The sequence below is a fragment of the Sciurus vulgaris genome (genome assembly GCF_902686455.1).
Source record: "Sciurus vulgaris genome assembly, chromosome: 16".
NCBI classification, from domain to species: Eukaryota; Metazoa; Chordata; class Mammalia; order Rodentia; family Sciuridae; genus Sciurus; species Sciurus vulgaris.
The window spans coordinates 59619729-59646682 of record NC_136477.1 but is presented as its reverse complement, the minus strand read 5'-3'; the positions used below and the strand labels follow the sequence as shown (position 1 = coordinate 59646682).

Here is a 26954-nt window from a genome sequence, read left to right as displayed (position 1 = left end):
CAGGAACCGTCCATTTCCTACCCTTCTATTTTCCTTTATGCAGCTTCCCATATAGCTGGAGATCCTCTTTTCCACTCCTTGGGAACTGAACCCAGCAGTACTATGCCACTAAGCTACATTCCCAGCCCTATTTATTTATTTACTTACTTACTTTTATTTAGAGACAGGGTCTCACTAAGTTGCTGAGGGCCTCAGTAAGTTGCTGAGGCTGGCCTCGAACTTGGCAATCCTCCTGCCTCAGCCTTCCAAATCACTGGGATTATAGACACACTGATTTAATGAATTTTTGCCTTTTCCACTATCTTCATGCTCTCTCACCCAGAATGTAACATCCATGAACAGTGACATTCTTATTTGTCCTGTCCTTATTCTGTATGCCCAGTTCCCTGGCAAGTAGCATGTACTCAAATAAACATCTGTTGCACAAATGTATTTAAAATGTTTTAGAGATGTACAAACCACAAACAGTGCAGAAACTGGATTTGTTTTGCTAACTTGTTTGGGGAGGGTCTTGCACAAAAAATATTAAAATATAACATTAACAATATTTATATTTCAACATATTTGTAAGCTTATTTATTTGGGATAGTTATTTATTGATTTAGGTACCAGGGACTGAACTCAGGGGCGCTTAAACACTGAGCCACATCCCCAGCCATTTTTGTATTTTATTTAGAGACAGAGTCTCACTGAGTTGCTTAGGGCCTCACTTTTGCTGAGGCTGGCTTTGAACTCGTGATCCTCCTGCCTCAGCCTTCTGAGCAGATGGATACAGGCATGCACCAAGGTGCCCAGCAGGATCTATTTTTCAAATGTAGGTACTCTGTGCTACACATTGTCCTCTTAGAACTACTTTCATGCTGGCCCAGAGATTTTTATAGGTGTATCTCTGCTCTGATTTGTTTCTAAGAATTGCTTGATTTCTTCCCTCCTTTTTTTTCCTATCATCTACTCTTCATTTCAGAGTGTTGTTCAATATTCATGCATTTACGTGGTTTTCATTATTTTTCTTGCTTTTGGTTCTTCATTTCATTCCATTGCGATCTGACAGGATGCCCGTGATTCTGTCAATTCAGTCAGAAAAATCTGAACACTGGAGAGGAAGGCTAGAAAAATGCTGGATGAGGAAAAAAAACATAAGTTCCTGTTGCCCAGTCTCCTGACCTACTCACTTGGCTGGCAAGTTTTATTTTAGCAAAGCTTCAGTGCATCTGATGGACCCTAATGTTTGAGAACCAACCCCAATTGCCAGTTGTTAAAGAAGCTGACTGGTACCAGGCGTGATGGCGCACACCTGTCATCCCAGTGGCTTGGGAGGCTGAGGCAGGAGGATTTCTAGTTCAAAGCCAGCCTCTGCAAAAGCGAGGCCCTAAGCAACTCAGCCAGACCCTGTCTCTAAATAAAATATAAAAAGGGCTGGGGATGTAGCTCAGTGGTTAAGCACCCCTGGGTTCAATCCCTGGTGCCTCCACCAAATTAACCAAGCTGACTGCCTTTGAATAACAGGAGCCTGAGTTTTAAACCAAGCCTGCCACTTGCTAACTCTACAGGGTTAGACAGTCCATTCAATCTTCCTTCCACTCTGTTGCCCTATGTAACAAGAGGATGACAGCAAGACCTTCCTCCTGGGGTTAGAAAGGTCATACAAAGGAGCAGACATGAAACCCATCGACCCTTGAACAGTTCAACAAATCTCCATGCTGGTGACCTGCCTGCAGTCACTTGTGCAAGCAACTGCCTCTTTTAGATAGAACCTGCAGACACTGCCTCTTAATTACGATGCCACCCACATGCTTCCTTCCTTCCTAGGACCTGCCTGGGCCCTGGGGGCACTTATGTGGTCATCCCTGTCATGAGGGGGCATAGCCAGTGTCCTCGGTGACTCCTGCACCTTCCCATTGAAGGCTGGTAACATGTATTGGGCGCTGAAGGAAAAAGTAAATCCACACTAACAGATCTTTTTCCTTTTAAATTAATCCCAGTGTGATAATAATGTTTAAGATTGGATCTTTCAGCTGGGCAGTGTGGCCACAGGCCTGTAATCCCAGCAGCTCAGGAGGCTGAGGCAGGAGGATCACGAGTTCAAAGCCAAGCCTCTGCAAAAGCGGGACCCTAAGCAACTCAGTGAGACCCTTGTCTCTAAATAAAATACAAAATAGGGGGCGCAGAGGGAGTCCCGAGACAAAGCGAGTGCTGCCGCCTCTGTCGCCAAGACGCACCAGGCCGCCGGCCGCCCAGGGACTTTGAACATGTCGGGGATCTCCCTCAGCAGACTTGCCCAGGAGAGAAAAGCTTGGAGGAAGGACCACCCCTTTGGCTTTGTGGTCTGTCCCAACTAAGAACCCAGACGGGACCATGAACTGATGAACTGGGAGTGTGCCATACCAGAAAAGAAGGGGACTCCATGGGAAGGAGGGCTTGTTCAAGCTGCGGATGGCTCTTCAAGGATGATCATCCATCCTCACCACCGAAATGTGAGTTTGAGCCGCCCGCTCTTTCCCCGAATGTGAACCCTTGGGGCACAGTGTGCCTGTCCATCCTGGAGGAGGACAAGGACTGGAGGCCAGCCATCACCATCAAGCAGATCTTATTAGGAATACAGGAACTTCTAAATGAACCAAATATCCAAGACCCCGCTCGAGCAGAGGCCTACACGATTTACTGCCAAACGGAGTGGAATATGAGAAAAGGCATCCAGCACAGGCCAAGAAGTTTGCACCCTCATAGAAGCGACCCTGTGGCACCGCAAAAGGAAGGGATTGGTTTGGCAAGAACTTGTTTACACCTTTTGCAAATCTCAAGTCGCTCGTGTAGTTACCGGTCGCCTGGGAGGGTTGGGCAGGCGCCACCTGTCCATTTCCGCCACTGGTATACAGTTCTCGATTTGCTGAATTGCCCCAGTTTTTCATACAGGGGTCTCTTCCTTCAGTCTTTTGTATTTTTTGATTGTTATGCAAAACTTGCTTTTATTTTAATATTGATGTCAGTATTTCAACTGCTTGTGAAATTATAAACTTTTATACTTGGGTAAGCCTCTAGGAGCTAGTTCCTTTTGCTCGGATGACAGGCATGCTTCACCGTTCAGAGCTGTCCTGCCTCCAAGTGGGCTGTGTGGAAGTCCCTGTCCCCCTCCACTCCCACTCCCTTCTCTCAACCTGGCTGTTGCTAATGTGCTCGGATCCAAAGTCAGCAGGGTCTCCACCCGCACCTCTTCCTTTGTGTTTATATGGCGTTGTCTGTGTTGTGCTGTTTAGAGTGAATAAACTGTTTATATATATATATAAAAATACAAAATAGGGCTGGGGTGTGGCTTGGTGGTTGAGTGCCCGAGTTCGATCCTGGGGACCCCACTCTGCAAAAAAAAAGATGGAGTGTTTCAGTTACTTGGTAAAAAGATGTGTTTCAAAGACAGGCATATGGAATAGGGAAATTCCGAATGTTTATTGGCACCTAAACACAGGAGCATCTAGAAATATGTTTTTCTTTGTATTGAAAACATAATTGAATTAAAAGCCAGATCTTCTTAGGTAGCCAATTTCTCAGGGGAAACTGTTACTGAAATGACTAGTCAGGGGTAAGGCAGCCCAGAAATCTGTCACATAGTAGATTGTTCATTAAGGTTTGGCTGACCTCCAGTGCTTGTGAGCTTGCACAAAAAAAAATTACAATATTAAAAAATATATCCGGTGCCTCTTCAAGTGACATATCATTTAGTCTCTGACAGTAGGATTCAGTCCTCAGGTCTTTAATTCTCTCTATTACTTGCAGTCCTCTCTACTCTCTCTTTCTTACTCGCACCACATACATAACTTGAGGCTCTGGAGCCCTTGATGGATAAAGACTGTAGTACAGTAAAGTGGATAACTTGTTAAAATTTACTTATTTCTATGTACTGTAAGTAAAAATGACTTTCATATGTAATGATTATATAAACTTTCTTTTAAATGGATTTTTTTTTGGGGGGAATAAAATAAGGAGCCAGTTAACCTATGCTCAATACATATTATTAAATGTGTCTTTTGCTTTGGCTAGAGGGGAGTTCACTCTTTCACTGTGCTCTCTGGAGGTTGATCATTTGAATCTCTGGAATAAACTGACAGTAGACAGATCCACAGGAGAGAAGACATGCACATTTATTATAAGCCATATGCATGGGAGCCTCACAAGATCTAAGAGTCAAAGAAGGGCCACATGATTGAAGTGAATGTAGTATCCTGTGTTGTGGGTCGCAACTTAAGAACAGACTGATCGCCACTGAGAAGTCCGAATTAAAGAGTCTTTATTAAGCTGGCCAGCTGACTGTCTCACACAATGCCCCAAAAATGGCTATTGGAAGAACAGCCTCGACCACAGGGTTGTAGGGGTTCTTATACCAAAAATCACATCAATCATAAGTGTCTCTTGCTATGATTCAAAATTATAAACTAACATCATGAGATCATCAGCAGAGAGGGAAGTGGGTCAAATGACCCTTATCTAGGTACAAGCCTAAAGAATGGTTACTAACATCCACACAATCACTGTTCACATGGTACATTGTTTAGGAGCAATAGGGATCAAAAGAGAGCAATTCTTTACTACATAGGAGTTGCCATTGTACATTATTAAACATGTCACACCAAGTAACTGATGATGGGCACAGAGGCGGGGTGTTCCCATGGGAGAAGCTTACTTCCTACATAACATGGAGTCTCAGAGCAAAATGGAGTCTGTTTAGTCATTTCCCGTAGAGTCTGGCCTATAACATTCTCATGGAACCAGATCTGTCAGCCCATCACACCTGAACTCCAGAACGAAATAGGGGCTTGGTGAAGGGGACATGAGGGTGAGAGAAGACAATGTGGGGTGATCAGGGGTTCTCTTGCAACAATGATAAATGTTCTCGGCACAGTAGGATAACCATGGTGGACACGACTTTCCTATGCTCACATACGCACACACGACCAGTGAGACTCCACACCACGTCCAGCCACAAGAAGGGGAAGGTCAACACTCCATGTAGGTATGAATGTGTCAGAATGCACTCGACTGTCATGTCTATCTAAAAAGAACAAATAAAGTTAATTGTACATTTTCAAAAAAGTCAGGTTTGCACGTTCCCAGTACAAAGAAATGATAAATGTTTAAGGTGATGGATATGTCATTTTTCCTGATTTGATGATTAGGCAGTGAACATGTACGAAGTGTCAGACTGTATCCCATAAATATGTATAATTATTGTACATCAGCTAAAAATATAGAATAATCTCCCAGGTAACAGTCCTCAAAGAGTAAGAGTAACTTCAGTACTCAGAAGAGTAACGTGCTGTGCCAAATTGTCCCTGGGCTCTGTTGACCTTTAGCCTCTTCTCCTGGAATAGGGGTCAGTCTCTCCGGTTAGTGGGCTGTCTGGGGAAGGGATTCTTGTCCACTGACTTGCCTTCTGGAGGATCCAGTCTTTAGGCAGAGAGGGGAAGTTCCCAAGTGCTTTTCAATTTAAAGTCATCAGCATACAGAAACCCCAGAAGTTAGGGTATCATTTTCTGAGCCCCAATTATGGCATCTGTCATGGAGGTGGGATTTAAATGACAGATAATTGGAAACAAGGACTTCTGTTTGTCCTAAGAGGGAGAGATACGGAGGTCAGCCATTCTGCCCCAGCAGAATCCCTAAAGCCCTTCTGTAAGCACAGAGGGGAGCCATCTGGGTAGCTTGGCATTCACAAGACCCCAAGGCTGCTAGGCCTGGGTAGAAAGTCAAGTCCTGCCAGGTACAAGTGGTCCTGTAATCCCAGCAGCTTGGGAGGCTGAGGAAGGAGGATCACAGGTTTAAAACCAGCCTCAGCAATTTAGTGAGGCCCTAAGCAACTCAGTGAGATCCTGTCCTCTAAATAAAATATAAAAAGCGCTGGGGATTGTGGCTCAGTGGTGTAAGCACCCCTGGGTCTCCATCCCTGGTACCAAAAATAGAAAGGAAAGTCAAGTCCTGACAGAAGGAGGTTAGAGGAGGAGGGGGCGTGCATCTGTTTAGACAGCGAGCCAGATCAGCTTTGGGGGCATTGGCATGTCCAGGAGCAGAGATCATGGCCTTGAGACTCAGTGACTCTTCTAGACAAGGCCACCCACAAGTAGATGTTTGAATTGCAGATGAGTGGGAGGAGTTCTGGGTGTGGTCTGGCTTCTTTCTGAATTTTAAATTTGCTGCTTCCAAGTCTTTGAGAATGAAAAATGGCATCTTCAGGGATTTCCTCCCCAAACAAGGGGCCACTTGCCTAGGGGTTGAGGTTTGGGGGGTGGATGAAGGGAGACCTGTCTTGAATCCTGGATCTCTCACTGGCGTTTTGATCTTGCTCCACCTCTTGTTACCTGTAAAATGGGGACAGTGTGCTCCCCGTGGATTAAGCTGGTAAGTCCAGAATCTGCAGAGTTAGCCAGAGTATGAAGATCCAGTGTTTTACTCAGCTTTTCTCTGCTGTGACTCTAAGACCTGACCAGAAACACTGCAGAGGAAGAACGGTTTATTTGGGGGCTCACGGTTTCAGAGGTCTCAGTCCATAGACAGCCAGATCCAGTGCTTGGGGCTCGAGGTGAGGCTGAGCATCATGGCGGAAGAGTGTGGTGGAGGGAAGCAGCTCACATGGTGATCAGGAAGCAGAGGAGAGACTCCACTCTCCAGATACAAATATGTACCCAAAGCTACGCCCCAAGCCACGCCCCAAAGCCACGCCCCCATGCCCGCCTCCTCAGCCACACCCACCTGCCTCCAGTCACCACTCAGCTAATCCCATCAGGGATTCATTCACTGACTGGGTTAAGGCTCTCACAACCCAATCATTTTTCCTCTAAACCTTCCTGCTTGCCTCACACGGGAGCTTCTAGGGGGACACCCCACCTCCAAACCAGAACACCCAGGGAAGAATTTAAATTTGAGTCCAAAGGTAGTCCCTTGGTAGAATCCTCTCTTCTCTCAGGGGAGGTCAGTCTTTTTTAATGAAGGTTTCTAACTGATTAGACAAGGCCCACCCATGCTGCCAAAGGTAATCTGCTTTACCGAGAGGCTTCTGATTCAAACATTAATCTAAAAGAAACCTTCATAAAAATATGTAATTCTGGATCAAATATGTGGGTACTGTGGCTTAGCAAAGGTGACATATAGAATAGATCATCATGAGTTGTGTTTCCGCCATGGGGTGGCTCCTGGGGATCACTGGTGGAATTCTATTGATTGCCTTCTGTGTTAAGCGGGATGTTTTATATACAATGATAGAATTCTTCATATTGCAATAAAGCCTGTGATACAAGGTGGCGTAAGGGGAAAGGGTGGACGGGAGCATAGATGGAAAATTAACTCAGTGGCTCAAACTGTCCGGGGGTTGCAGGTTCTAGAACCAGAGCGCCACATGATACCATGGGGACCTCCCTGTTTCATCTGCATTCTCAATAAAACACTCCCCTGGTGGTGGCCAGGCCCTGGCTTAAAATCTTCACAGATGCTTTTTGTTCCTCGAACTTCTGATGGGAATCCAGAGCCCGAATCTCATTGGCCCATTCGGGTCCCCCCTGAACCAATCACTGTGTCTGAAGAAACGAATGCGCTGATTGGCTTAGACGGGGGTCCTGGGACCGCCTCTGGAGCTGAACTTCTGCCACCCGACCAGGTGGATGGAAGTCTGGAAAAAGCGTTGCCCCTTGGAAACTCCGCTGTTTCCAGGAATAGGACAGGACACCGACAACTGTGGTCCCATCTCTCTCCTTTTTCTCTTTGCGTTTCCCCTCGGCAGTGCATAAAGCGCTTCCTGCGCCTTTAAAAACCTGGTTCCTACTTTCTTCATTTTGAAAAATCCCAATTTGTCTAAGAGAACAGATGCCCCTGCAGCATCTGCCGCAGAGAGCAGTTTCCAGCCTGATCTGTACGTGTGATCATGGCCCAGGGACAGTTCGGTACGGGCTGATCATCAGCGCCTTGGGCTCCTGTTCCAGCGTGGGAGGAAGGAACTCGGAGTGACTTAGCACTGCCCGTGCCCTGCGGGGAGGCAGCAGGTTCTGCCTCTGGTGACTTTTCTTCAGCAACCAAGTCAGAGGGCTACAGTAGGGAGTGTGGAAGGGGAAACAGGGACTCGTCTCTGAGCTTGTAGCAGACAGGAAGAACTTTGTTGTTAGGAAAGTACATACAGATTAGAGGAGAAGCTTCCTGTGAACACTTTTGGGGGGTCATAATTTGTGTGTGTGTGTGTGTGTGTGTGTGTGTGTGTGTATTTAAGGCAGCTTTATTGAGATATAACTCATTTAGTATTCACTCATTTAAGGTGATTAGTGCATGCGTGTGTGTGTTTATTTGAGGCAGCTTTATTGAGATATAACTCAGTATTCACTCATTTAAAGTGTATAGTTGTACATGCATGAGTGTGTGTGTGTGTGTGGTACTAAGGGTGGCACGCAGAGCCTTGCACATGCTAGGCAAGTGTTCTACCACTGAGTCGGGTCCCCAGCCCTTTTCAAATTCTGTTTGTAGACAGGGTCTCACTTAGATTCCCAGGCTGGCCTTGAACTTGGGATCCTCCTGCCTCAGCCTCCCAGGTAGCTGGGATCACAGGTGTGCACCACAGCACCCAGCCTACAGTTCTGTTTGGTAAACATATTTGCAGGGTGGTGAAATCACCAAAATCTAGGTTTAGAACATTCTCATCACTCCCAAAAGAAACTCCATTCGTATTTGCATTCCATTTTCCTCTCACCCCCAACCCCCTGGTGAGCACTGAATTACTTCCTATACCCATTGATTTGTGGATCTGTCTGTTTCATGTATGCAGATCAGACAGTCCATACTCTTTTATGTTGGGCTTCTTGAATACATAGCATTCCTTTTTTCATGGCCAAGCCAAATAATCTTCCTTTGTGCAGGTGTACTACCACTGGTAGACATTTGGATCGCTTCTCTTTTTTGGTGGCTATCAATAAGTGCTGCTGAGAATTTTGGGTTCAAACTTGGGTGTGGACATATTTTCTTTTTCACGTAAGCCCTTTACCAGGAGAGGAATTGCTAGATCGTGTAGGAAGTGCATGCTTAACTTTTGGGAAACTGTCCATTTGTCTTCCGAAGGAACGACCCCATCTTACATTCCATGAGCAGTACATAAGGGTACGGATCTCCCCACATCACCAACCCTTGTTATTGTCTACCTTTTTGATGACAGCCGTTCTAGTGGATGGGAAGAGGTAGCTCATGTGGTTTGGATAGGCATTTCCTGAGAGGCTAGTGATATTGAACATCCTTTCATGTGCTTATTGACTATTGAATCTTTTTTTGCAAATTGGAGAAATACTTTTTGGCAATTTTTAAATTGGGTTGATTATCTTTTTGTTATTCAGTTGTATGTATTCTTTTTTCTGGCTACCAGCACTTTTGTTAGTATCAAATTGAGCCCAGGGGCACCCAACCACTGAGCCACATCCCCAGCCCTTTTTAAATATTTTATTTAGAGACAGGGTCTCACTGAGTTGCTTAGGGTCTTGCTAAGTTGCTGAGGCTGGCCTCCAACCTTGCGATCCTCCTGGTTTAGTCTCCCAAGCCACTGGGATTACAGGCCTGGCTGGCTACCAACACTTTTGACATAACTACTTGGAGTCCTCTGAGACCATCAGCTTTAAGAACTTCCAGTTTATCAAAAATATCTTTCATTCAAGTTTGAAGAAAAACTAAGAGATTAAGACTAAACTATAAAGGGTGATATTGCTAGCGATTTGGATGTGTCACTTAAAGATGTCTCTGAACCCGATGCCTCATCTCCCCCCCCCTTCATTTTTCTTTGAAAAAGAAAAATGTCAAAATTACTTAAATGAATGAACAGCAGGAGTAGCTTATCCACTTTGCTTAGATTCACTAACTGTTAACATTTTACCATTTGCTTTCTTGGTGTACATGTATATGCATGTGTGTTCATAAATAATTTTTCAGGACTCAATTGTTTTAAAGTAATCTTCTGACATTATGACTCATTGATTCAAAGGACTTTAGTGCCTGTTAGCTATGAGCCAAGATTTTCTCCTATATAACTATCATTATCACACCCAGGATATAATGTTAATTTGATAATATCTAACATAGAGTCCATATTTAGACTTCCCCAGTATTTTTTCAGATGTCCTTTCATGAGCTAAAAAAAAGAAGAGATTCCAAGATCCACTCAGGATCCTCATGTCACATGTGATCATCATGTCCTAATTTCCTATAAACTAGAAACATCCCCTCCCCCCTTTTTGGGGGGAGGGTACCAGGGATTGAACTCAGGGGCACTCAACCACTGAGCCACATCCCCAGCCCTATTTGTATTTTATTTAAGACAGGGTCTCACTGAGTTGCTTAGGGCCTCGCTAGTTACTAAGGCTAGGCTTTGAACTCCAGATCCTCCTGCCTCAGCCTCCCGAGTCGCTGGGATTACAGGCGTGCCCCACCACACCTGGCTTATATGTTGATTTTTGACTCTACATTGTTTTTGCCTTAAATCTTAACTTGAGAACCTAACTCCTAGGATGCATCTGTTATTTCTGCTCTTGCTACATTATTGTTTTGACATACATCTCTTTTCCTTTCACACCATTTCCTTTCTTGTAAGCTGCCGAAACTCACCCACCTCATTTAATTGATGCCAGCTAGAGTTCTGGCCTATCAGTTACACCTGTGCCCTTCAGCTTCCCAGCCACCTCCACTTCTCCCTGGTACCTGGCGGGAGGAACCGAGTCACTGTCCATAAGGTAACCCAAGTGCCAATTTTCCTGCGGTCTTTACCGCAATAGTTCTTCACCTGCAATAAATAAATGCACAAAAATACATTCGTTCCCCTTTATTGCTTTTCCAAAATGATATGCTCTGTTGGCAAAGGGTAGATTCAGAGAATATGCCATTTTGGATCCTGTGATTGCAAGCAACAGAAACCCGTTCTGTGAACTTCAGTAGAAAGGAAAGCTACAGTGCCCCGCAGCGTCCACAGCAAAGCAGACGCTGAAATCGGAACAGGGCCACAGAATCAAGCGAGGAGGGGCTGATGTCTGTGGTCTAACTTGTTCCATCTGACACATCTCTGCTTAAAATCCTCCATTGCACAAGACAAAAACTGAATGTATTGATTGGGGTCATGCGTCTGGTTTGGGGGAGGGATGGAATTGGAGGGACATTCCTACCCAAACTAGGGAAAGAGCACGTTTCCAAGGGAAAATGGGTCTGCTCTTCCCAGAAGAGGCAAAGGATGTTTGGCCAACATAAATGATACTGCCCTCCATCCAGCACCACTGTGCACAAGGTCAGGCATTGTCTGTGACGCTCTATGTTTTGGATAACAAGCCATTCTGCCCTTTCCCCTACAGAAGAGCCACTAGGCTTACAACAGACCTTGCCTGATAATAACCCATTCACCTGTTCCCTTTCTTGATCCTCTATGTCTATTTCTCTAGAAACCTGGGTGGTTAATAATTGTAGCTCTCTAGGCAAGGGGGGCGGGGAGAAGAACAAGGAAGGAAAGAGAGAAGGGCAAAGAAAGAAGGAAAATGGCTATTTAAAATGACTAATGCTCTTCTGGAAATTTCCAGTTGCCAGATAGTTATTACTTGAGACACAACGCCTTCCTTATTAGAAATTCACCGGCTTGGTCACTGCTGCCTGGAGCCGCAGGTGTGTAAATGTCAAGTCTCTCCCTGGCAGGTTGGTGAATTTGCTGATAGGACATAGCTGCGTTGGTTGGGAAAAGATCCTGATGCAATCTAAAACTCGGCGTGAGTCACTCAGACGGGGTCTGCTTGCTGGGTGGCGTGTGGGCAGGGAGAAAAAAGGAACCAGCCTGCTTAGCACCAGGAGAGAGGTCAGGCTGGAGGGCAGCAGTGTTGTTAAAGGGCCTGCTGCAGAGCGCTCTGTGCAGCTCCTTGCTCGGATCTGTGTACTAAATTTGCCAACTTCTATGTCAGAGGGAGAGGAGGGGGGAAAACGGCCCGGTGCGTTGGAGCCAGGCTCAGTGCGCAAGTTCACGCCCAAGGCCACTGCTGCTGGCAATGACCATTAGCCAATTGATTACTTACAGGTCCTGGGCGCTGGCATTCTGCATAAGGTGTAAATATATGTACGTATGTATGTGTGTATATAGGGCTGATATCTGTTGGCCTAATAATTTGTAATAATATACATTTGCATTTCTTTGAGCAGCAACTGCGCATATGAGTTACATATATAATACACATTATATATTATATATCTAATAATTAAATATATACTAAATTTAATAACATATAATATATTAATATATTATATCTAATATATATTAAAGTATATTTTATTATTACATATTAATGTATAATATGTTAAATATATACTAAGTATATAATATATTAATATATAATATCTATTTATAGAATCCACATACCCAGTTGCTACATGCGGAAATGCATGTATTTATTTCCTTAGACACAATAGCTTTCTCATTAGAAATTCACCAGCTTGGTCACTGATGCCTGGAACTATAAGTTTGTTAAAAAAAAAATACATATATATACATATATATAAACAAATTTAAAATATATTAAAATTATGTATGAAATATATATATTATATATGTATATATACATATTTTATACACACACACTACTTTATATACAAGATTCATATACGTGAGGAAATGCCCACGACAAAATTGTCCCAGGTGCCACACCTCGGGAAGTGACAAGGTGAGCAGGACAAGGACTGTAAGGTTCCTGCCACGTGAATAACAGGTGCTCCATCTCTGAGTGCCGCCTGCTGCCTGGCGAGAGCTGTCCTGCTGGAACCAGAGGGTCTGCCCTGAAGACCACCTCGAAGCCCCACGCCTGAGGTGGAAGTCCTTCTGGTATTTTCACTGGCCGGGCTGGGGTGTGGCTCACTGGTAGAGTGTTTGCCCAGTGCACTCGAGGCCCCAGATTCCATCCCCAGTATCGAACAAAATTTATCTTTCATTTGACAAATTCTTATTGAGTTGTTTTCTCCATAAGGTTGTCGGATGGGTGTCCCACTAGCAAAACCAACATTTTATTTCTCATTTTTATACCCATTAGCCAGAGGATTTTTATGGTGTTTCTCCTGTCTGGGGGCTTTGTCCAGTTTCTTACCCCTTATATCTTTAATTAAATTGTACAGTGACAGACTGCACCCAGTGCCCGTGCCCTTCCCATTTATAATGACAACCGGAGGGTTTTGTTTTTTTTTTTTTTGCATTTCGGTTGTTTATTTTAGGAGTAGGGCTGGGGAAGAGGAAAGCAGAAAAAGGAGGTTACAACAAGAAAAAAGGATCTGATGGAATATTACTCAGCCATAAAGAATAATGAAATGATGGCATTTGCCAGTAAATGGATGGAACTGGAGACTATCATGCTAAGTGAAATAAGCCAGTCCCCCAAAAAAAAACTGAATGTTCTCTCTGATTACGCTGATGCTACACACAACAAGGGGTAGGGAATAGAAGTTCATTGGATCAGACAAAGGGGAATGAAGGGAAGGGGAGGGGGACTGGGAACAGGAAAGACAGTGGAATGAAGGGGACGTCACTTTCTATATGTTCATATATGAACACACAACTCCACACCATGAATGACACATGACCAGTGAAACTCCACACCACGTCCAGCCACCAAGAATGGGAAGTCACACTCCACGTATGTAGGATTTGTGTCAGAATGCACTCTACTGTCATGGATATCTAAAAAGAACAAATTAAAAATTTAAAAAAAGAAAAGAAACAAAGAATTTGGAGTTCTATATCAAGCATGTTCTATAAAACAACTATTTTTTTAAAAAATCTGACCATTTTTGAGTGTTGTAAGACTCTGGAACACGTGACCGTTTTTACTTCTCACCAAATCCCCATGAAATATAAGTGAATGCCCTGTTTTATTTTTACAGCCCTGTAAACTAAGCATGGCAACTCTCGCTGGTTTGCCCAGAGACACGCAGCCTGCTAGAGCTAAAAGCAGGCCTCACTGACTCCAAAGTCCTTCTCGCATGTCTTCTCTTTCCCTCATCCCGTGTCCCCCTCCTTCAGCATACGTTCAGAATCTGACCCACTTTGTCAGCTGCTCTGTCACCCACTCCGATCCAGCGCCCTCAATCTCTTCTCTGGATCATGGCAGCAGTCCCGTAGAACTTACCTTTGCTCTCTAGTCTCTTCAGCACGGTGGGCAGTGAGTCAGATCACAGTCACGCAGAGGCTACCACTTTCCCCAGTGAAAGCCAGACTTCTTACCTTGACCCACGTTATGGTTTGGAGGTGAGGAGTCACCCAGAAGCTCACGTGTGAGGCAATGCAAAAATGTTTCAGAGGAGAAATTATTGGGTTTTGAGGATTGTAACCTTATTGGTGGATTAATCCCTGATAGGAATTAACTGGGTGGCAGCTGTGGGCAGGTAGGGTGTACCTGGAGGAAGCAGGTCACTGGGGGCATGCCTTTGTGGTGTATATTTTGTCCCTGACGAGCAGAACTCACCCTGTTTCCTGGTTTCCATGCACACCCTTCCACCATGGATGTTCTGCCCCACCTAGGGCCTAGGGCAATGGAGTCCGCTGAACATGGACTGAGCCTCACATGAAACCTTGAGCCAAAGCTAGACTTTTCCTCCTTCTAATGTTGTCCTTGTCGGGTGTTTTGGTCACAGAGATGAAAAACTGACCTGCATTGGACCTAGGTTGTATTTGGAACCCAGGTTGTAACTTCAGGGGCTTTATCTCCACTCTGCTACAGCTGTCTGTCCCCCCTCCCTGTTGCCTCAGACACTTCCGCTGCTTTCCCTCCTCAGGACTGCCACCTGCAGTCCCTTCTGCTGTAATCCCTCCCCATAGACCTCGTTGGTCCTTGTTAGCTTATTGTCCTTGAAGTCATTTCTCTCGTGTCCCCTTAAAAGTGGCCCCTACTCTTCAGTCAACTCATAAAACCTAATTCAGTGAGACTGACTCAGTTCAAACTATCCTGCTTACAGCTCCACCAGCGCCTAGACTAGGGGTCGGCATGGCAAGAACCACAAGCTGGCTTCTCGGACCTGGTTTCTCATGTTAGTCTGGCCTGCGTGTTACGGACTGGCCCAAAGCACAGGGAGGTCATCGCGGTTGGCATGATCCAGTCACATGAGCAGAGGGTCAAAAGGTGCAGAAACAGGAGAAGAGTTTGACACACTCTAGCTGGCTCTGCAGATGAAGGGACCACACACCGTGACCTGAGGATGGTCTGCAGAGTCCATGATCGAACTGTCAGGAAAACCGAGTCTCAGAACCTCAGCCACAAAATTCTGCCAGTAGTAGTCTTCCAGCTTGGAAGCAGATCCTTCCCTGGAGCATTACGATAACAGGTCAGCTGGCCAATCCGTGGTTTCACTCTGGCCAGATCCTAAGCAGAGAGCTCGAGCAGGCCCCTGGACTTGCAGTTTACCGAGTCATGAGAAAGCATTGTTTAGCTGCTAAACTTGTGGCAATAGAAACCTGATAGAGATGGCAGATAGAACGCTTCTTCCAAGGAGGGACTTAGCTTTCAGGATCGTCTGCCCGCAGGGTTCTGGAGAGAGGGATTCTGGGACTGCATGTGGCCTGTGATACAGGACTGGCGCCGGTAGTAACTGCATATTTGCCATAATGTATGGTGCCATTGCTGGTCTAGGGGTTTTTTTTTTTTGGAGGATGGGGGGTTACCAGGGACTAACCCCAGGGGTTGCTTACACACTGAGCACATCATCCCCAACCCTTTATATATTTTATTGTAGAGACAGGGTCTCACTGAGTTGCTTAGGCTCTCACCATTGCTGAGGATGGCTTAGAACTCCGCGTATCCTCCTTCCTTCAGCCTCCTGAGCCCCCAACCTCAACGTTCATAGCAGCCTCAGTTCACAATGAGCTGAACATGTGGGCCCAACCTGACCCTGTCTTTCCGCTTGACACCTTCTGATTGACTCTACACAGTGGTCAGGCATTTGTTGTTCTAGCTTCAGACCCCAGGGGACACTGGAAGAGCTCTTTCTTACATACTCCTAGTGAGACCTGCAGGGACACCTGCAAAATGTCCAGTTCATGCAGCATTCCTAAGTTATCAGGCATGTGTCCAGTTATTCTTCTCCCGTGTGTGTGTGTGGTGTGTGTGTGTGTGTGTGTGTGTGTTTATGTCTTAGATTACCTTGTAAAAATAATCATATGATATAGGTAACATTTACCTACTGCTTACATCCTGGCCACTGGCTAAAGTCTTCTCTTGTCCCTGGTCTCGGATCCTTCACTCAGTGAGACCTAGGGCAGTTATCCCATTTCATAAACCAGGAAACTGAGGTGGTGGGAACTGGATCGAGCCAAGGCGTGTCAGATGCCAAAGCTTGTTGGTCTCCACCACAAAATTTATATAAACAGAGACGGGGAGAATTTAGCAGCCTTTTCTGAGTAAATGCTATGCTGTTCGTCATTTTAAGCATTATAAAGGGTCAGGATTCTGTGCAAGGTGTTTTTTTTTTTGGGGGGGAAGTGTTTTATTTTTAAATTTTTTTATTGATAGACAAACATGACAGTAGGGTGTATTTTGACATATTATATATTCATGGGGTTCAACCCATTCCAATTTGGATTCCGTTCTTGTGGCTGAACGTGATGTGGAGTTACACTTCTGTGCAAGTTTTGTATAAAGACTATAGACGATCCGCAGGTGCCCCCTTTTAGATCTGGGGTGAGATTTCTGGACATCTTAGATCCCAGGTCTTTCCTTAAGTTTTTTCCTGTAGATGAAGTTTCTTTAAAATAGTTGTTGCAGGGTGAGAGAACATATAATTTTTTTTTTTGTATCAAACATAATGAACTGAGTTTGTCTATATTATTTCCATTAGCACAGTGATACATATAAATTAAAATACGCATCACAGGAAAGGTCAGATGACAAAAAAAAAAAGGATAGAAAAGATAAATTATTTTTTCATAGGAATGAGTTTGACAGACACATGAAGAAGAGAATTTCTGCGTCCCTAGACCTCAGCGCTCTGTGGTCTCTCAAACCTGTCTCCATCTTTTCCTGTCTGTCACACTTTATAACCAGTCCTTCATACTAATTGATTAGCAATTGTGTTATTTGCTATGACCTGGTGCTTTGAAACATGAGCTTCTGCAGGACTTTGTTTCATTTTTGTGATGTTATTTGAGTGCCAGGGAAGATCTGTGCTGTGTAGTAGGTGATCAATAAATATTTATGAATTCGATGGGTGAGTGTGACAAATATTCACGAGAGGGCATTTTCTAAGCCTATGGTATGTATGTATGTATGTATGTATGTCCGCACGATCGCCTCAGTAAGCTGCGCGACACCAGGTGACGCAGAACAACAGCTAGGCCTTGCCGATGAGGATGGTTCCTATGGCTTGGTATCTTGTCTCTGCCCCATGTGGGGCTGGCCCAGGCACCTCATCTGGTTCAGGGGAATCCAGGTGGCTACACTCACATGAGCGGGGTTCTGGGTGCGGGTGGGTGGCTGGGACACCTTGGTGGCCTCTCTCTGCACATGGCCCCTCAGCCTGCCAGGACTCGTTGCTCCCTGTGGCCCCTCTCACTTCAGCCAATATAGTCTGGACTTCCTTCACCATGGCCGGGTTCCCAGAGTGAAAGTGGAAGCTCCAAGACCTCTCAAGACCTCGGCTCCCAGCTCCCAGCATGTCACCTTCCATAACATTCTAGGGTCAAAGCCAGGCCCAGAGCCAGACGTGAGGGCTGGGAGGTGGACTCTGGCTCTTGGTGGGAACATCAGGAATATCCTTTTGCCAAAGAAGGTTTGAATACAGGGGTGGGAAAGAAAGAAGGGGCTTAGGGCATGTGGTATGTTTCAGTTTCTCTTTTTCAGAGAGATAAAATAACAAAATTGAACCATTTTAACCACTTTCAAGTATGCAGTTCAGTGGCATCGGTTTTAGTCAGCCCTCTGCATCCATGGATCTCAGCAACCACAGGTGGAGGATATTCAGGAAGAACCCGCCTCTGTACTGAGCACGTTGACCTTTCTTCCCTACACACTTTGTTCCCTACCACACTCCAGCGTAACAGTTATTTACATAGCATTTCCATGTTCAGGTTGGAGGTCGCTTTTCTGAAAATCCAAAATTTAGAATGCTTAAGAATCCAAAACTTGGATGTGGTGGTGGCGCATGCCTGGAATCTCAGCAGCTCGGGAGGCTGACGGCAGGAGGATCCACGAGTTCAAAGTCCGCATCAGCAAACTCAGCGATGTCTAAATAAAATATGAAAAGGCTGGGATGTGGCTCAGGGGTTAAGCACCCAGGGTTCAAGCCCCCGTAACAACAACAACAAAAATCCAGAACTTCTGGGTGCAACAGTGCCACAAGTGGAGAACTCCACACCTGACCTGGTGGAACAGGTCACAGTCAAAACACAGGTGCACTAAAAAATGTATACAGTCACCTTTTGGTCTGCATATAGGAAACATAAGGGAATCTCATGTTTAGACCTGTGTCCTCTCCCCAAGACAGTTTCATTCTGTATACGCACATGTGCCAAAATCTGAAACAAGCAGAAATCTGAACTACTTCTGGCCTGAGCCTTTTGTATTAAGTATCATAAGTAATCTGGAGATGATTTAGAGGATGTGCATAGTTATATGCAAGTACTCCATCATTCTGTGTAAGGCGCTTGAGCATCCTCAGATGTTGGTACCTGCAGGGGATTCTGGAATCCACAGAACCCCCAGATGACTGGATATGTATAGGGTGAAGCCATCACCACCGTCCACCTCTGGATCTTTTTCCTTCCCTTGAATTGGGCCCATCCTGACTGAACAGTGGCTCCCTGTTCTCCTATCCACTTCCCATCATCCCCTAGCAACCCTCATGCTATTTTCTACCTATGTGGATTTTACGCCTCTAGGTTGAAATATCAGATGCCTCATCTCTGTGGCGTCATGCACGGTTTCTCTGTTGGTGAGTGGCTCATTTCATTTAGCATAATATTTTCAGTTTATTCATGACGCAGCATGTGCCAGCATACCCTGCCTTTTTAAGGATGAGTAATACTCCACTGGATGTATATACTACATTTTATGCATCCACTTATCCTCCCATGTACTTCCACATTTTGGCTGTTGTAAATAATGCTTCTGTGAACATAGGTTCACATTTTTTTTTTTTTTTTCTATTTTGGTACTAGGGATTGGAACCCAGGGGTACTTAACCACTGAGCCACAACCCCAGACCTTTTTTTAATATTTTATTTAGAGACAGGGTTTTGCTGAGTTGCTTAGGGCCTTGCTAAATTGCTGAGGCTGGCTATGAACTCGGGATCCTCCAGTTTCAGCCTCCCAAGTTGCTGGAATTATAGGTGTGTGCTACCACATCCAGCTGGGTGCACAAATTTTTGTTCACTTTGCTGCTTTCAGTTCCTCTGGGTACCTGCACAAAGCAGAGTTGTTGGACCATCTGGTGATTCCATGTTTAATATTTCAAGGAACCGCTACACTGTATTCCACAGCTGGGTTACCATTTTAGAGAGAGGAAGCTCTCTTTGAACAATCCATAATATCACAGTGTGTTCACTTTTCATTGCTGTGACAAAATACCTGAGACAAACAACTTAAAGGAGGAAAGATTTAATCTTGGCTCATGGTTTCAGCCCGTAGTTGGCTGATTCCATTGCCGTGGGCTTGTGATGAGGTTCACGGAGGATAAGACCTGGTGGAGCAGAGATACCTCATAGCAGCTAGCAAGCAGAAAGAGAGATGGGGGCAGAGAGGAAGGGGCTAGTGAAAAGATAAAGTCCCCACGGGCATGCCCCCAAGGACTTATTCCATTCAACAGTTTCAGTAGTCCTCAATGGATCAATCCCCTGATGAGGTCAGAGCCCTGTGATCCAGCCATTTCCCAAACGCCCCACCTCTGAACACTGCTGCATTGGGACCAAGCCTTCAGCACTGGAAGCTCTGGGGACAGTCCAGAGCCAAACCATAACACAGCTTGGCTTGCGTCAACCTCTTAGGAGGAATTTCTTTTAGAACTTTGCTTTCTGCTGAAACATATTCTCAGTGCACAGTTCTTTCCCTGATGTTCTTTTCAGAACGTCTTCCTCTCTGTTTCCCTTGGCACTTACGGTCCCGGGAGCTTAACTCTGGTCGGGTTTCCCGTGGTTCCGAGGGAAGCTCCTCCCCAAAGTGCAGTCTCTCTTCCAAGTCCAGCTCCATGGCCGGATCAGCGCGTGGGTCCCGTCGTCCCTCTGGCCTTCTCGCTGCCCCTGGGGCAGGTGTCTGGTCTCGCCTGGCATCGCTGTCGCTGAACAGCTCTGCAGCGGTGCCCCAGAAGACGTCTCTGAAATGCCTGCCGCTTCCTACCATTTTCCCTGCGCCCTGTGACTAATCCAAAAATGAATCTTTTGAGAAAAAGAAGGGGGGGGGGTGAGAAAAGCCCCCTCCCAAGACAAACAATGAGAAATTGCTAAAAATAATAGACGCTGTATTGTTTCTCTTGCTAAAGGCCATGTTTTTGGCTGGCTTTAGCTATTCCTCATCCCCCTGGGGCACATTTCCTTTTCTCTGAAAGACTGTGTAGTAAGGGGAATAGCTCGTAATTGGGGCTACAAATCGTGTGTGACATTTCCGTGTCTTATTTGGAGTTTATCTCTACTGTGGTGTAAGAAGAGCTTTTGTTTTCCTTGGCATTACCTGAAAGCAGAGAATGCACCCCCAAACAGGTATCCCCCCTGGATCCTGTAATTGGGTATAACATGGCTCATTTTGGTGGTTTTTTTTGGGGGGGGAGGAGTACTGGGGATTGAACTCAGAGGCGCTTGACCACTGAGCCACATCCCCAGCCCTTTTTTTGTATTTTATTTAGAGACAGAGTCCACTGAGTTGCTTAGGACCTCCCTTGCTAAGTGGCTGAGACTGGCTTTGAACTCCTGATCCTCCTGCCTCGGCCTCCTGAGCCACTGGGATCATAGGCATCTGCCATGGCACCCAGCTCATTTTGGGTGTTTTTTAAAGATTGAGATTAATGTCCTTATCTCTTGCATTAACAGTACTATATCCCACACCGAAATCAGGCATGTTCGTTTCCTTCATGTCTCTGTGGGCTTCAGTATTAGCAGGGATTGACACAAATGGATGGATTGGGATTTCTCCAAGCCTTTTCAGGGTGAAGATATATGTCCACCTTCCAATGAAGATCGTAGTCAATTCAAAACTTTTCAGGATGCAACCACCCCTCAGAGTAATTCTTCAGAGTGCTAGTGAAGAGCAAGGACTTTGTGGTCTGGCACACCAGGGTTACAGCTGGTCTGCCGATTGACTGTGTGTGATCTTAGGCAAATTATTCCATCTTTGTCAGTCCCAGATACTGTGTCTGCAAAATGAAAACTGAATAGTATAGGAATGGTGCCAGTTCTTCTTATTAAGATGTCCTTGAAGACAAAACCAAGTTCTCTTCATCCTGGATGCACATAGTCTGTTAATAGGAAGTAAGGAGTCAGAAATCATTTGCTGTAGAGAATTGCTTTAGCAAAACCAGTGTTCCTTTGTATAACTCTAAATAATTAGTTTTTTTCACTATGGTGACACATGCCTATAATCCCAGTGGCTCTGGAGTCTGAGGCAGGAGGAGTTCAAAACCAGCCTCAGCAACTTAGTGAGGCCCTAAGTAACTTAGCGAGATCTGTCAAAATACAAAAAAGGGCTGGGGATGTGGCTCGGTGGTTAAGCACCCCTGCATTCAATCCCCGGCACCAAAAAATAAAATAAAATAAAAATAATTAGCTTTCTCCATGTTATATTTTCAATTATGATAATCATAGCAACTAAAATGTATTGGTCAGTATGTGTTAGGCATTGAGTAAACACTTAACATATTAGTTCACTAAATCCTTACAGCCATCTTAGGCGATAGGTCCTTTTTAGGAGATAGCTCCTTTTACAGATGAGGAAGCCAACTCCAGTAACAAAAAGTTCTGTAACTTCCTGAAGTCAGGAAGTAGCACAACTGCAATGTGAACCCACCTCGTCTGGCTCCGAAGTCTATGCTTTTAACTTCATGGGTTCCCAAGGCTTTTGTTCTCAGGTTCCATTTATTCACTTTAAAGAGGATTTATTTATGTGAGTTCTGTTGATATTTATCATAATTACTTATACTACCAATTTTTAAAATAGTTACTAATTTATTTAATAAGAATAGGACACATTACTTGTGAACATATATGTCATATTTTCTAAAAGGACAAGAATATTTGTATAAACAATAAATTTTAGTTGCTATGATTATTATCATATTTGAAAATATAACATGGAAAAAGCTAATTATTTTTATTTTATTTTATTTTATTTGGTGCTGGGGATTGAATGCAGGGGTGCTTAACCACCGAGCCACATCCCCATAGCATTTTCAAAATCTCAGTGTCTGGCTGGATTAATAGAAGACAGAAGGGTGATCATATCTGCATCTGCATTCAATTTATTGTGATATCATGAGTCATTTAACCCCTGGAGAACACCACAGTAACTTCACTGGAGAATGAGGTGAAATGACAAATGAATTATTATGTATTATGAAAGTATTTTCTATTTACAGATCCCCTGGAAGGTATTTTGGGATGGTCACTGGAAGTGTCCAAACTACACTTTATGGACCACTGTCTACCTTGTCTTGCTTTTCTGGAAGAAGTTTATGGTCTAATTAGAACAGAGAAGGGAGGGGGTATTGGGAGCTATTTCTAACCCATCAAGTAGAATGTGCCAGAAGCGGCACAGTAAGTGGACAAATTCCATCACTCTCTTTAATTTCAATTTATGTGATTGACCCAAGGGATAAATATTTTAAATTCATTGTATAGTCAAGAACATTGAGATTAAAAGATGAAACTTTCCTTGAAGACACTCAGGAGAGCTAGGATTTGAACCCATGTCACCTGACTGTGAAATTGCCTGTTCATTCTGCCATTTTGTAGTAAGTAGTTGATATACTGCTGTAAATGAGTTTGGGCTGGTATTAATTGGGACTTTGGGTTTTCACTGATAGAACTACAACTTAAGCTTGTGTAAGCAACAACAGCAAAGGATCATTTCTTGCCAGCAAAAGCAAGTATTATGTCACGTTCAGGTGTGATAAGATCTAGGGGTTGAACTAATGAAATCAGAGCTCAGATTTTTCTCTCCATGTCCCTTGGGCTTGGCTTCCCTCACCTTTGGTATCATTCTTAGGCAGTATTTGACCCTAATTGCTGCTCTGGGCTTTATCTAACCAGCTTGGCACCTCCTGTGTCTTAGTCTATTTGTGCTGTTGTAACAAAAATATCCAAGACTGGGCAATTGATAAAGACCAGACCTTAGTTGTTCGTAGTTCTAGAGGCTGGGAGCCCAAGATCCAGGTACTGGCAGGTGCTGTTGTGTTTTAGAAGCTGTCCATGCTTCCAAGATGCAGCCTTGGTACCATGGAAGTATTATAGTCAGTTTTATGTTGCTGTGACCCAAAAAACTGACAAGAATGCATAGAGAAAGAAAACTTTATTTTGGTTCATGGTTTCCAAGGATCAGTTCATGGTTGACCAACTCTGTAGCCCTGGACCCAAGGTGAGGCAGAACATAATGGCAGAAGGGTATGGCAACCAGGAAGCAGAGAGAGTGGAATAGCTGGGCTCACGATGGATAAAATATCAACCCAAAGACATGCGCCTAGTGACTTACTTTCTCTAAGCACACCCTACCTGCCTACAGGTACCATACAACAGAGTAGTCTTTTCAGATTATTAATCCATCAAGTGGATTCATTTATTGATCAGCTTACAGCTCTTATAACCTCATCCTGTCACCTCTGAACGCATCTGTACTCTCACCCATGAACTTTCGGGGCACTCTGAATATCTAAACCATGACAGGAGTAGGGGAGGAACAACATGTCTTTCCATGGCAGAAGGCAGAAGGGCAAGTGAACCGCAGCCTCTTTTATGAGCATTTAATCCCATTCCCAGGGGCGGGGCCCAGTGATCTAATCACCTCTTAAAGGCCTTCACCTTTTTTGTTGTTGCTGCTGGGCACAGAACCCAGGGCCTGGTGCATGCTAAACACATACTCTGCCACTAAGCTATACCCCCAGCACCACCCCCCCATTAAACCTGTCACACTGGCTACTAAGTTTCAACAGCTGAATTTTGGAGGCGACACATTGAAACCACAGTATGCTGCAAAAGGAGAATGTGTTATTCCCAAAAGTTTCATCAGGAATCCTGGGGATGACTCTCATTGAACCACCTGGGACAAAAGTCTGTCTTTGAACCCATTCCAGGGCCAGGGAACTAGAGACGTTCGATTGGCCAGGTTTAGGCCTGGGTGCAAATCCTTCGAGCCTAAAGGAGTGTTGGGGATCAAATGCGTCTACACCTGTTAGTCTCGGTCACCTCATCTGAGAGTGGGGGAGGGGCAGTTCCCAAATGAAAGCTCTTCCCAGAAAATTGGGGCAAATGATCTGGGCCAGAAAACACCACAGATGTCCCCAGTAGGTCTCGTTTTTCTCACGTTTACTATTAAGCGTACATCCTAAATGGGACTCACCCATGTCATTTCTTCCCTTTTCTCATTCCACAGAGTTGTCACGTAGGATACAGTGGTCCTAGCAAATGTTCTTTGGTCACCTGCTCATAAGGAGTTGACAGTGTTGGTTTGGAGACAAATCAGACAGACAGGCAAAATGCTCCAAAACACAGTCACCAAGCTATAGATGAGCAGGTGCCAGTGAGATCACAGCGCAGGTTGAAGGCACCGCATCCGGTCATGACAGACAAAAGTCTGGACAGAGCGGCGTCTTTGACATCTGTAACACACGTGGCTCCACCTTCTGCAAAGGGGTGTTCGGAAGTCCTTTTCGTACTTCCTGGAGGGGACGTGCGGAAGTGGATAGAGTCCAGTCAGTACTCAGAGACCCGACAAAGCTGGGTCCTTCCTGTGCCCCACCTCACTGGGGGCTGGGGTTTGCTTTCTGGCCAGAGTTTGAGAAGCTTGCTCTCCAGGCTGTTTCCACGTGTCTGCCTTCACACTCTGGGCATGTCCGCCGTTTCTCAGGAATTGGTGTCCAGGTCACCATTTAGACACTGTGCCCTGAACAGGTTTGTCACGGTGGTTGTTTTCACTGGAAAGAGGGGCAGTTCAGAGGAATGCATAGTGGATTGTTGTCAGGATCGGAGAACTCAGCGATACTTATACCAACAAACTGCCACAGGCTCAATTTTGTTCCAGATAAATTGCAAGAAAAGTAACATTAAAAAAAAAAAAAAAAAGACTCATATTTAACTGAAATGCAATTAGCAACGTAGGATTTCTTCTTCCATTTCTTTCTTTTTTTATTTGGTTTTTGGTACTGGGGATCAAACTCAGGAGCGCTTAACCACTGAGCCACATCCCCAGCCCTTTTTAAAATTTTATTTAGAGACAGGGTCTCACTGAGTTGCTTAGGGGCTCCCTGAGTTGCTGAGGCTGGCTTTGAACTTGCGATCCTCCTGCCTCAGCCTCTAGAGCTGCTAGGATTACAGGTGTGCACCACTGTGCCCGGCTTTTCCTTTTTTTCCTTTCATTGTTCCTGCAGTATTGGGGATGGAACCCAGGACTTCATACATGCTAGACTAGGGCTCTACTCCTACCCAGCTCTGCAACATAGGATCTCTAGTTTAAAGGGCAATTAAAAAAAAATTCCAAGCACTTCATCCATTGTAGCCTCGCATTATATTAACTGCTGGAAAGCATCTGTTTAAAGGGAAAAGGAAGAATGTGTCCTGTACTTAGAGAAGCCTGTTTAGCTGTTCATCCAGCATCAGGAATTCAGATATTGTTGCATTTATTCCAAGAATCAAAAACAGCTCACTTCGAATTAGTCTCCTCTTGAAGATTTTGCTTTGAAATTTGGAGGGACTGGCTCCTCAGAGCCTCCCTTTTCTAACCCAAGCATACACAGATCGCAGTCTTACTCAGCCACTGCAGTGCCTGCTTGCTCCAGTGCAAAAAAACTAAAACACAGAGGAACTTGAACTTGGCATCTCTACAACCAGTTGGAAGCTTTTATCTCCAGGTTTTTAGGTTTCATGCTAAAAACTTCACTGGCTTGCACTTTGAATCTTGAGTCCAGAATGGTTGGCAAAAGAAGCTAACCAACTAGCCAGTTTGGACTTTCCATCCACAATCTGCCTCTTGAGGACAAGTGGGGGCTTTATTTTTCAGCTTCCACACTCGCTCCTGGGGATTGAACTCAGGAGCACTTGACCACTGAACCACATCCCCAGCCCTTTTTTATATTTTATTTAGAGACAGGGTCTCACTAAGTTGCTGAGGCTGGCTTTGAAATCACCATCCTCCTGCCTCAGCCTCCTGAGCCGCTGGGATCACAGGCATGCGCCACTGTGCCTGGCCTCCCCCAGATATTGACAGAGGATTCTCCTCTATCACACTCTAGCTAATAGTGTGATAGAATGGGGATTCATCTGTCTTCATCCTTCAGGAATCTGTTTTATTATCCTGTATTAGTTAAGGTGTGCTGCCATAACAAAATACCACAGCTTGGGGGAATTTTTTTTTTTTTTTCACCATAGTTCTATAAGCCAGAAGTCAGAGATCAAGATGCCAGCAGGGTTGGTTTCTGATTAGGCCTCTTGTCCTGGCTCAGGGAACAGCCACCTCTTTCTGTGGGTCCTCACATGACCCTTTTCCTCTGTCCATGCCCCAGGAGAGAGAGCAGCCTCTGGTGTCTCCTGATAAGAAGTCCTATCCCATTTAAGCTCCACCCTGTGACCTCATTTAACCTTTGCTACCTTAAGAGACCTCCGCGCCAAACACTGTCACCTGGGGTTTATGAGTTTGGAGAGAACACAGTTTAGTCCATAATAATCATTATGGGATTTCTCCCGCTTCAGGAAGCCTAAGTTGGAGATCTTTTCTGGGCTTCCCGTCCACACGGTATTCTTGTCTACCAGAATCTCTGCTAGGAGA

At 44.9% G+C, this 26954-nt stretch overlaps 1 protein-coding gene and 1 pseudogene across 2 annotated transcripts in view; both read left to right on the top strand.

Moving 5' to 3' along the window:
- The window catches only part of PRICKLE2 (prickle planar cell polarity protein 2), a 355816-nt gene that overhangs the window by 121592 nt on the left and 207270 nt on the right, over positions 1-26954 (top strand). The gene's annotated exons all lie outside the window — the stretch shown is intronic.
- On the top strand, positions 2234-2845 carry LOC306646257 (SUMO-conjugating enzyme UBC9-like; annotated as a pseudogene). Its single transcript has one exon. The product of its transcript is annotated as an SUMO-conjugating enzyme UBC9-like (transcript).